The sequence below is a fragment of the Bufo bufo genome, chromosome 1, assembly GCF_905171765.1.
Source record: "Bufo bufo chromosome 1, aBufBuf1.1, whole genome shotgun sequence".
NCBI lineage: Eukaryota > Metazoa > Chordata > Amphibia > Anura > Bufonidae > Bufo > Bufo bufo.
Window position 1 is genome coordinate 269,428,238 of NC_053389.1, and position 10,529 is coordinate 269,438,766.

Sequence of the window (10,529 nt, forward strand, 5' to 3'; positions counted from 1 at the left end):
TACATGAAAAGACTTATCTGAGCAAACAGCAGCAGCAGCCTCCAGCAGTGAACACTTCATCCAGGAAGTAGTATAAACTGCAAAGTGAGGCAGTATGGGAGGGAATATAAAGGGAGACGATTAGTCTAAATAGGTGAGAAGGAAAGGAGATGACAAAGTGAAACCAAAACAAAGAACGTCATGCAAGAGGTAGAGAAGGACGTCTGCCAGACCTTCTCACAGAACTGGCGGTGACACTCCTCCTTCGCATATTTTAATTTGCTGTCCTAGATCAGATTGCCTAGAAAGCATTTATCACGTGTGTACTGGACAGATCACAGTTAGTTCTATTTGCTGTAGAGTACACTGCTTCTCTGTGGTACACAGACTTGTTTTGGGTCATTCTCACATAACAGGAGAATGTATCTATAAGAGCTAGTTTAGGTTACGTGTTATATATGAGGAATGACTAGGGTAGACACTGTGCAGGCTTTTATGTTCCATCTGCAATTCTTAAAACATAAAACTTTAGAATGAGCCTGTCACAACAATGTTGTATGCAGACAGACAATCTTATAGCTAGAACTATACTAAGATGTAAAAACTGGAACCAGCACGTCCCAAGATTCATTAAAATCACATTTACTGCAATACACCATAGAAGAGAGCTGAACTATTTAGCATTCTAAGCCAAAATTCTATTTTCATTGAAAACATATTTTTTGAACAGGAAAAGTAGTTTAAAGCTACATATATTATACAAATATTGATTATAAGATTTTCAATTTTAGGATATGGCTGCCTTCCTGCAAGTATTCAACAGGAACTCCAGCGTGGAGAAGAAAATGTTTTTTGTTTAAAAAAAAAAATTTGCCTGGTATAAAAATCTGCACTTGGGGAATGGTGGGTTGAGGGTTATAGGGAACACAGGAGTCTGAATGAATGTGGGGTCGTATCTGGGGCCTGAATAAATTTGGGGGTTGATTTGAGGTCTGTATGAACTAGGGGTCTGATCTGGGATCTGTATGAATTTGGGCGCTGTGCTGGGGTCTGTACAAATTTGGGGGCTGCGCTGGGGTCTGTACAAATTTTATGCCTGATTTGGAGTCTTATAAATTTGGGGTCTGATCTGGGGGTCTGTATAAATTTGGTTCTGATCTGAGGGGTTATTTGGAGTCTGAATGAATCTAGGGGTGATTTGGGATGTAACCTGAGGTTTATATGAACTTGGGGGCTGACCTGGGGTCTGTACAAATTTGGCAGCTGTCTGTATAATTTGAGGACTGATGTGGGGTCTTATGAATTTGGGGGCTTATTTATTGTCTGATCTAGGGTTTGTATACATTTTGGGTCTAATCTGGGGGGTTATTTAGTGTCTGAAAAAATTTGAGGCGTATTTGGGGTCTGTACGAATCTGTGGGCTGATTTGAGTTCTATTCATTTCGGGGTACAATCTGGAGGTCTTTATTAATGTTGGGGCCTGGGTCTGTGTTAATTGTTGAGCTTCTCTGAACGTTTGTATTGAACTTGGGCTCTAGGGTTTCTTTATTCATTTTGTGGTCTGTATTAATGTTAGGGTCTAGGAGTTTGCATAAATTTTGGGGTCTGGGGGTCTGTATTAAGAAGGGGTTGTCCAGCCATGTAAAATTTATTTTTAAAAACTGATGAGAATTTCATAAAATACTAAAAGTAGTCATACCTTTTCTGATCCCCCACTGTTGTCCTTCTGCTGCTCCCTGTGTCTTCAATGGTCTCCGGGTCCCTCTGCAAACATGCGACTGCTGCAGCCAGTGGTTGGGAGGTGAGTGGCGGGAAATCAGTAAGGTATCACTACTTTTATTATTTTATCCTATTTTAAGCATTTACAAAAATCACATGGCCAAACAACCCCATTAACTGATTTATGTCCTGTGGTTTGAATCTATTTTGGGGTCTGGTCTGGGTTTTGATGCCTAAATTTTGCTTAAGGGCCCTAATTTCTTGTTCTTTAGCTGCGTCCTTGGGACTTTTATATTGGCAGTACAGTATTTGGGGTTTGGGCAGCACTGTTGGTACAGTAAAGGGATCACATAGGGCAGCAGCAGGCACTGTATTGGTGAAAGCTACAGGATGATAGTGTTGAAGGGTAAAGGAGGTTTCTTTGCTATAGGGGGTGGGGATGGACAGACTGCAGAAGCAATAAATTAAAGTCAGAGTTGTAACCTAATCATCTGGCCCTGATGCAAATGTTGCAACAGGCCCCCATCTACCATGTGCCATTTATTAATACTGGTGTCTTCTTATATGGCCGAGGGGGCTGCACAGCCCTGTCTAAAGATGTCTTAGTAGTAAACTTTGAAATCTTCATAATAGTCATGACTAGAGATGGCCCGAACTATCCGACGGCGAACAGTTCCCGGCGAACATAGCTTGTTCGCGTTCGCCTCTGCCGGGCGAACACATGCGATGTTCGGTCCGCCCCCTATACATCATCATTGAGCAAACTTTGACCCTGTACCTCACAGTCAGCAGACACATTCCAGCCAATCAGCAGCATACCCTCCCTCCCAGACCCTCCCACCTCCTGCACAGCATCCATTTTAGATTCATTCTGAAGCTGCAGTCTTAGTGAGAGGAGGGAGACTGTAACTGCTGCTGATTTAATTGGGAAATCGATAGCTAGGCTAGTGAATTCAGTGTCCACTCCAGTCCTGAAAGACTCATCTGATCTCTGCTGTAAGGACAGCGTCCTGACAGCACCCCAAAAAGCCCTTTTTAGGGCTGCAACATTAGTCTGCTTTTTTTTTTTCCTTTATATACATATTGCAGTTGCCTGGCCTGCCTGTGTGTGAGGAGCTGCAGGCCCACAGACTGTAGTGTGCCCACTGCCAGTGCTCACCCCTGTCATTCCGTGTGGCACAGGACTTTGCTTAAAAAAAGGCACTTAATTTTTACACTTTAATCTAAGGTTAGTTGCCTGCCAGTGTGTGTCAGGCTGACTTCCACTGACTGTAGTGTGCCCACTGCCAGTGCCCACCACTCATACCGGCTGGCACAGGACTTTGCATAAAAAAGGCATTTAATTTTTACACTTTAGTGTAATTTCAGCTGCTTGCCTGCTGCTAGTGTGTGTCAGGCCGACTTCAACTGACTGTAGTGTGCCCACTGCCAGTGCCCACCCCTGTCATCCCGTGTGGCACAGGACTTTGCTTAAAAAAAAGGCACTTCATTTTTACACTTTAATCTAAGGTTAGTTGCCTGCCAGTGTGTGTCAGGCCGACTTCAACTGACTGTAGTGTGCCCACTGCCAGTGCCCACCCCTGTCATCCCGAGTGGCACAGGACTTTGCTTAAAAAAGGCATTTAATTTTTACACTTTAGTGTAATTTCAGCTGCTTGCCTGCTGCTAGTGTGTGTCAGGCCGACTTCAACTGACTGTAGTGTGCCCACTGCCAGTGCCAACCACTGATACCGGGTGGCACAGTAGCTTGCCGATAAATAAGGCATTTAATTTTTAGACAGTAGTCTAAATTCAGTTGCTTGCCTGCTGCCAGTGTGTGTCAGGCCCGCTTCCACTGACTGTAGTGTGCCCACTGCCAGTGCCAACCACTGATACCGGGTGGCACAGTAGCTTGCCGATAAATAAGGCATTTAATTTTTAGACAGTAGTCTAAATTCAGTTGCTTGCCTGCTGCCAGTGTGTGTCAGGCCCTCTTCCACTGACTGTAGTGTGCCCACTGCCAGTGCCAACCACTCATACCGGGTGGCACAGTAGCTTGCCGATAAATAAGGCATTTAATTTTTACACTTTAGTGTAATTTCAGTTGCTTGCCTGCTGCCAGTGTGTGTCAGGCCCGCTTCTACTGACTGTAGTGTGCCCACTGCCAGTGCCAACCACTGATACCATCTCCCCGTTCGAAAAATCTATTCAATAAATGGCACCCAGATTGGGGACGTTAGAGGGATTAAACTGATGAGAATAGTACTACAGAAAATACCACTCATATCGGGTGTGACAGTAAATTGCACGGCGCAGACGCAGTCACCGTGGATTAAAACAGAGTGGAGGGAGCCAGCGTTTTTTTAACCATCTCCCCGTCCGAAAAATCTGTTTAATAAATGGCCCCCAGATTGGGGAGTCGGGGACGTTAGAGGGATTAAACTGATGAGAATAGTACTACAGAAAATACCACTCATATCGGGTGTGACAGTAAATTGCACGGCGCAGACGCAGTCACCGTGGATAAAAACAAAGGGGAGGGAGCCAGCGTTTTTTTAACCATCTCCCCGTTCGAAAAATCAATTCAATTGACCTTTCGGGGACCCTTGGTGTTGTACGTGGCTGGGTGGAGGAAGAAACCTTCAATGACATCACCGGGACGTGGCTAGCTTGGTATCCAACCTTGTGCAAATGGGGAGTTTGCGGTTGTGCAAATGAACTGTTTGCGGTGCATTAAAAGGGGAGTTTGGTCTGTCAATGTCTGTGATGCGGGCGTAACCCTTACACTACCTGATCGATACAACATCATACCTGATCGTATACACACACTGGATGTTTTAAAGCACGTTATTCCAAACAATTTAGGAATGTTAGTTGATTTATGCCCTTTATGGATTAAAACCCGACTCTGCGTCCACTACGTAATTTTCCATGGGAGTTTTGCCATAGATCCCCCTCCGGCATGCCACAGTCCAGGTGTTAGACCCCTTGAAACAACTTTCTCATCACTATTGTGGCCAGAAAGAGTCCCTGTGGGTTTTAAAATTCGCCTGTCTATTGAAGTCTATGGCGGTTCGCCCGGTTCGCCAGTTCGCGAACATTTGCGGAAGTTCTCGTTCGCTGTTCGCGAACTGAAAATTTTATGTTCGCGACATCACTAGTCATGACAAAATGGAAAAGAAAATGAAAATTCAGATCAGCAGAGGCGTCACCTGTGAGTCAGTGAACTTACCGTACATTTGTTATGTCCATAAGAAGCCTCTTTTAAATTGTAAAAATAGCCTTTATTTGCGAAATTCATATAAATAAAATATTTAAAACAAGAGCAGGGACAATGGCCAAATCACCGGAAGAGAACACAATGGCAGAAGTTCATAATAGTCCAAAAGGCAAAAACTAAATAAAGTAAGTGCAAGTGCAAAAAGTACAAAAGTGGTCTATATACATGACAGAATCGAAGGTTCATCGAAACGCGCGTCTGGGTTGGCGTCAGCCCGGAGGAGACACAATATGGGTAATTGATTCTGTCCTGTATATAGACCTCTTTTGTACTTTTTTCACTTGCACTTTATTTCGTTTTTTGCCTTTTGGATCATTATGAACTGCTGACATTGTGTGCTCTTCCGGTGATGTCGCCATTTCCCCTGCAATTATTTTGAATATTTTATTTATATGAATTTCGCAAATAAAGGCTATTATTGACTGCATGCGGTCTGGCAGTCCTTTGTAGGTGTTTGTGTTATTTTTTGCCATAGGCATGTGCTTACTTGAGCAATATATGGTAGTTAATTTGTATTATGAGATATTCGTTCTCATTAATCTTTTATATAAGTAGGCTGATCTTTCTTTATTTGGTTTATATTCTTTTAAAATGTGTTTAAATCTGTCTATTATAAAGTAAGCTCACTTAAAATAGATTGGGAGGCAGATTTGCATAGTCTGCCTAGGGTACCAAAATACCTTGTCCCGGCCTTGGCTGCCAAAGGGCTACTATGGGGTCCAACTATGGAATCCATAGTGAGAGAGTGCATGTCACAAAGTTATTTATCATTTAAAGGGGTTATCCAACTTCTCAAACAGCCCCCCATGTGCCAGGTAATATACTTACCCTGCTCCCGGCGCTGCTCCTGGTCCCGGCACCGCCGCTGCTTCTCCCTATATACGGATGAAAACATCCGGTGTCGGGGGGAGCAGCCAATGGCAGGCAGGGACGAGCCTCCCTAGCATCGTGGGTAACACTAGGGAGGCTCGTCCCCGTCTACGCCTGCCATTGGCTGCTCCCCCCCGACACCGGATGTTTTCATCCGTTTACAGGGAGAAGCAGCAGCGGCGGTGCCGGGACCAGGAGCAGCGCCGGGAGCAGGGTAAGTATATTACCTGTGAGGGGCCCGGCAAATGGGGGGGCTGATTGAGAACTTGGATAACCCCTTTAAGGTTGTTTTTATGTCAGTTTTAAGTCTGGCTTTGGTTTGTGTGCCTGCACCCAATTTATAAACTGGTGCACCTTAATAATATATGTGGTGTGAGTGCTAAGTGGTTCACAAGGTGTAAAAGTAGACCATGGGGTTGCCTGGTGTGGGTTGTGACTTTTGCAAGTCACAATAGTAAATGAGCCATAATCCAGGTCTAATTTCACTTTTAGCTCTTAAACATAGACCACTGTGAAAAATGTTGAGGATCACGAAATGTCGCAAAAACTTTGCAGGTGCCATGGAAATGTCACAATTGCCATGACTTGTGACTTTTTTATGCCACAAAACCAACATATCTGATTTCATAAATAACTACCATAGTGCTTACACACAACTGCCACTAAGGGAGCACATTGTACTGCTTACATATTTAAGGCCTCTTTCACACTTGCGTTGTTGGGATCCGGCATGCACTTCCGTTGCCGGAGGTGCCTGCCGGATCCGTAACAACGCAAGTGTACTGAAAGCATTTGAAGACGGAACCGTCTTCCAAATGCGTTCAGTGTTACTATGGCACCCAGGACGCTATTAAAGTCCTGGTTGCCATAGTAGGAGCGGGGAGCGGGGGAGCGGTATACTTACCGTCCGTGCGGCTCCCGGGGCGCTCCAGAGTGACGTCAGAGCGCCCCATGCGCATGGATGACGTGATCCATGTGATCACGTGATCCATGCGCTTGGGGCGCCCTGACGTCACTCTGGAGCGCCCGGGGAGCCGCACGGACGGTAAGTATGCTGCTCCCCTGCTCCCCGCTACACTTACCATGGCTGTCAGGACTTTAGCGTCCCGGCAGCCATGGTAACCACTCTGAAAAAGCTAAATGTCGGCTCCGGCAATGCGCCGAAACGACGTTTAGCTTAAAGCCGGATCCGGATCAATGCCTTTCAATGGGCATTGATCCCGGATCCGGCCTTGCGGCAAGTCTTCAGGATTTTTGGCCGGAGCAAAAAGCGCAGCATGCTGCGGTATTTTCTCCGGCCAAAAAACGTTCCGTACCGGAACTGAAGACATCCTGATGCATCCTGAACGGATTTCACTCCATTCAGAATGCATTAGGATAATCCTGATCAGTATTCTTCCGGCATAGAGTCCCGACGACGGAACTCTATGCCGGAAGACAATAACGCAGGTGTGAAAGAGCCCTTACAACTGTATAAATCAATATGTAATGAGCCCCCTCTAGTGGGGCTGCAGGCAGCCAGAATTTGATTGCTTATTTTTTGTGAGGGAAAACAAGCAATTTTGAGCTCTGGAAGAATGCCCCTCCAAACCCTTAAAATATATATTATTAAATTATAATGGACATTGACTTTAATAAAAATAGTACATGTGGTGTAGCTCCCAGATGAAATGGGGCTTATTCAGAATTTTGATCTCGGGCCCTATGATTTTTATGCAATCCTTCTGAGATATAAACATGTTATACAGTATGAATACAATAAAAAACTCCAATACGTTGCCTCAATTGGTTGCCGCAGCAGGTCCCAAATGTGAAGTGGGCTCAATTCACAAAGTCAATATGCGTTTCTGCACGACCACGCGGAATTCTAATATTTAGATGAGGTGACCTTTTTGAGTTGAACCATCAAATTATACGTATACAGGCAAAGCACCGGATTCACCAGATTTCCTCCTTCCACAACAGCTCCTGTGAAACATCAAAAACCGCACCAATAGTAAAGCACTGTGAATACCATTCACCAGCACTTTAAGCTGATATACTCACAAGCGGAGGTGGAATGCAGGCACATCAAACCGGTCTATAGATCTTAAATTACTCCTCTCTTCTTATGTAGTACATGTGCAAGTAAAACTTCATGCAACAATAAAAAATTCACAGCCTAGTGTTTCTGCCCGACCCGGGTTTCACTCCAAGCTTCATCAGGGGCGTAACCACAAACTTCCACATGCGGCTTTAACTACCCTCATGTTACCCCTCCCCTTCCTCTCTTTAATTAAAACCTCTATAAAATAGCTATTAAAAACAATACCATTTTCTCTTAAAACACCCACGAGTTATATATCAAATGCATGTTACACCACCTTTCTTTACATCTACCACTTTACACTATCTCACATTTTATTCATCAAAAGGTCCATTCATAAAATCTTATCCTACAATGTCCTGCCAGGGGAACATCACGTGGTTCTTGCTGACCTATCCTGTATGAATAGCTGGACCCAACTTTACAACTCACTCCAATAGTGGAGTGTGAATTGTCGCAAAGTGAGTTGACCTAATCCACCAAGCACGGTTTCAAATCAAATTCTACATTCAGACCCTGCGGTAGAATCGTGGCTAATGCATATATCCACCTTACTTCCCGCCGGTCTATCTTCGCTACAGTGTCTCCCCCCTGCCAGTTTCCCTTCAACAATTCTATTCCCATAGAGGTCATTCCTTTTGGGTTTTTTGATGGGCATTTTTGAAATGTAACGAGACCCCATGTGTTTCGAGACCCTTCTTTATATTTCTTATATGCTCTTGCACCCAGGTTTTCAACTTTCTCATTGTGCGACCTACATACTGGAGGCCACACGGGTACTCCAGCATGTAGACCACCCCTGAACTCTCACATGTCAGATGAGGGGGAACAAAACCTTAAGAGGACAGAACCAAATGATTGTAATACCGGCATACCCATTCAGGGGGAATACACCAGGAATCAATCAGGTAGGAACATATATATGAAGAAAAGGAATTTTGTACCACAAAGGTCTAATTATGAAACACAGAATCATAGACCTTATCTGCGACCTTATTGGCCACAATATCAGCCTGACTTTAAACAATATAATAATCATAGGCAGGAAGACCCCTATTGGCAAAATAGGAACTTTTATTCACAAAATGGGTGGAGGCCACCATCTCAGCAATACTGCCAACATAGTGGGAATGTGAATAGGTACCAGCAGGGTTATTCACGTGGTGAACAGTTTAGAAGTGGGACAGGCTACCAACAAAGACATTATAGGGATCAGTATAAGAAAGGGGAGGAGGACACAAGATCATATAATCAGAATGAAGCAGCTCCAAAGAAACAAAATTTTCCCCATCAAAGGATAAAAGGGATACAGATGAGCGAGGTGGGGGAAGGAAAGGAAGTGGAAAAGCAAATAAGGGGGACCCCACAAAAGAGAAGCCATATAGAGGAAAAAGAGGAGGAGCGAAGCATAGGTGCGAACCCCAAAAAGAGAAAAGAGGAGAGGCAGGAATCTTCAACTTGAGCAGTTATGTACTTTCTGAATCGGAAAAGAGAGTACTAGGGAAGGGCTTAAAATTTGCACCAACTACGGGATTGAATAAATTTGAGGCATTTTTAGACGTCCATAAATATATAAGAAAACTGAATCTGGCCAAGTACTTTGTTAGTAATCAGACACCGGCATTGAAGAACGCGGGGCAAAATAATGGAATAATTCATACACAGTTGCATGAAAGATCAAGTTTGTTTGCAAAAAATAATGAGTGTATAGAGGCGTTTAAGAGGGGAGTGTTAAAAGAAATTGAGAGGATTGATGTAAAACCGAAGATATATAATATAACAAAGGAAGAAAAAGCGGCATTAGAAAATTTGGAAAAAAAACGCAATATAGTCATAAAGCCGGCGGATAAAGGAGGAGGGTTGGTGATAATAGACACCCAGAAATATGAGGCGAAGTTACAGAGGCAGATAGAGGATAAGGAGACCTATCCTCTTTTGAAGAAAAACCTGTTACCAGAGTTTAAATCAGAGCTGGATAAATTGCTAAAAAAAAAGGCCATAAAGAGGGAGTTATAAATAAGAAAGAATATGAGTATTTAACTATTAAAACCCCAGTAACGCCAGTTATCTACCATCTGCCGAAAATCCATAAAAGCCTTCTTGATCCTCCGGGGAGAACTATTGTCTCCGGAAACAATTCCCTAACCAGTAGACTAACAGAGTATATTGACTTTTTCCTTCAGCGATATGTTGTAAAATCAAAAAAATAATTCTTATTTGAAAGACACTGGGAGTGTCATCAAATTGGTGAATAGTCTAGGACCCAAGGAATATCACGGTCGGCGTGACTATCACATACGTGACACAGAGGGAGGGAACAAGGAAGGCCCTGACCCAGTGAGAGGGAAGGTGGTGACCCCTGACTCACCTAGCGGCTGGCACCTGGCTGCCCTGACGTCCCTAGACGGGTTCCTCACCCGTACGCCGATCACGTGCCTAAAGCCCTGGCTTTCCCTAAGCTGAGCCCTAGATAGTGAACAGGGCGGTGAGAACACTAGTCCGCACCACTAGCTCTAAAGGAAAACACCAAGGGAAGGACAGACAATACAAACTCAACATATAATCCCAGGTGGGCGACAACAGGAGACAACAAGAAGCCCAACAGGGATCCGGAGG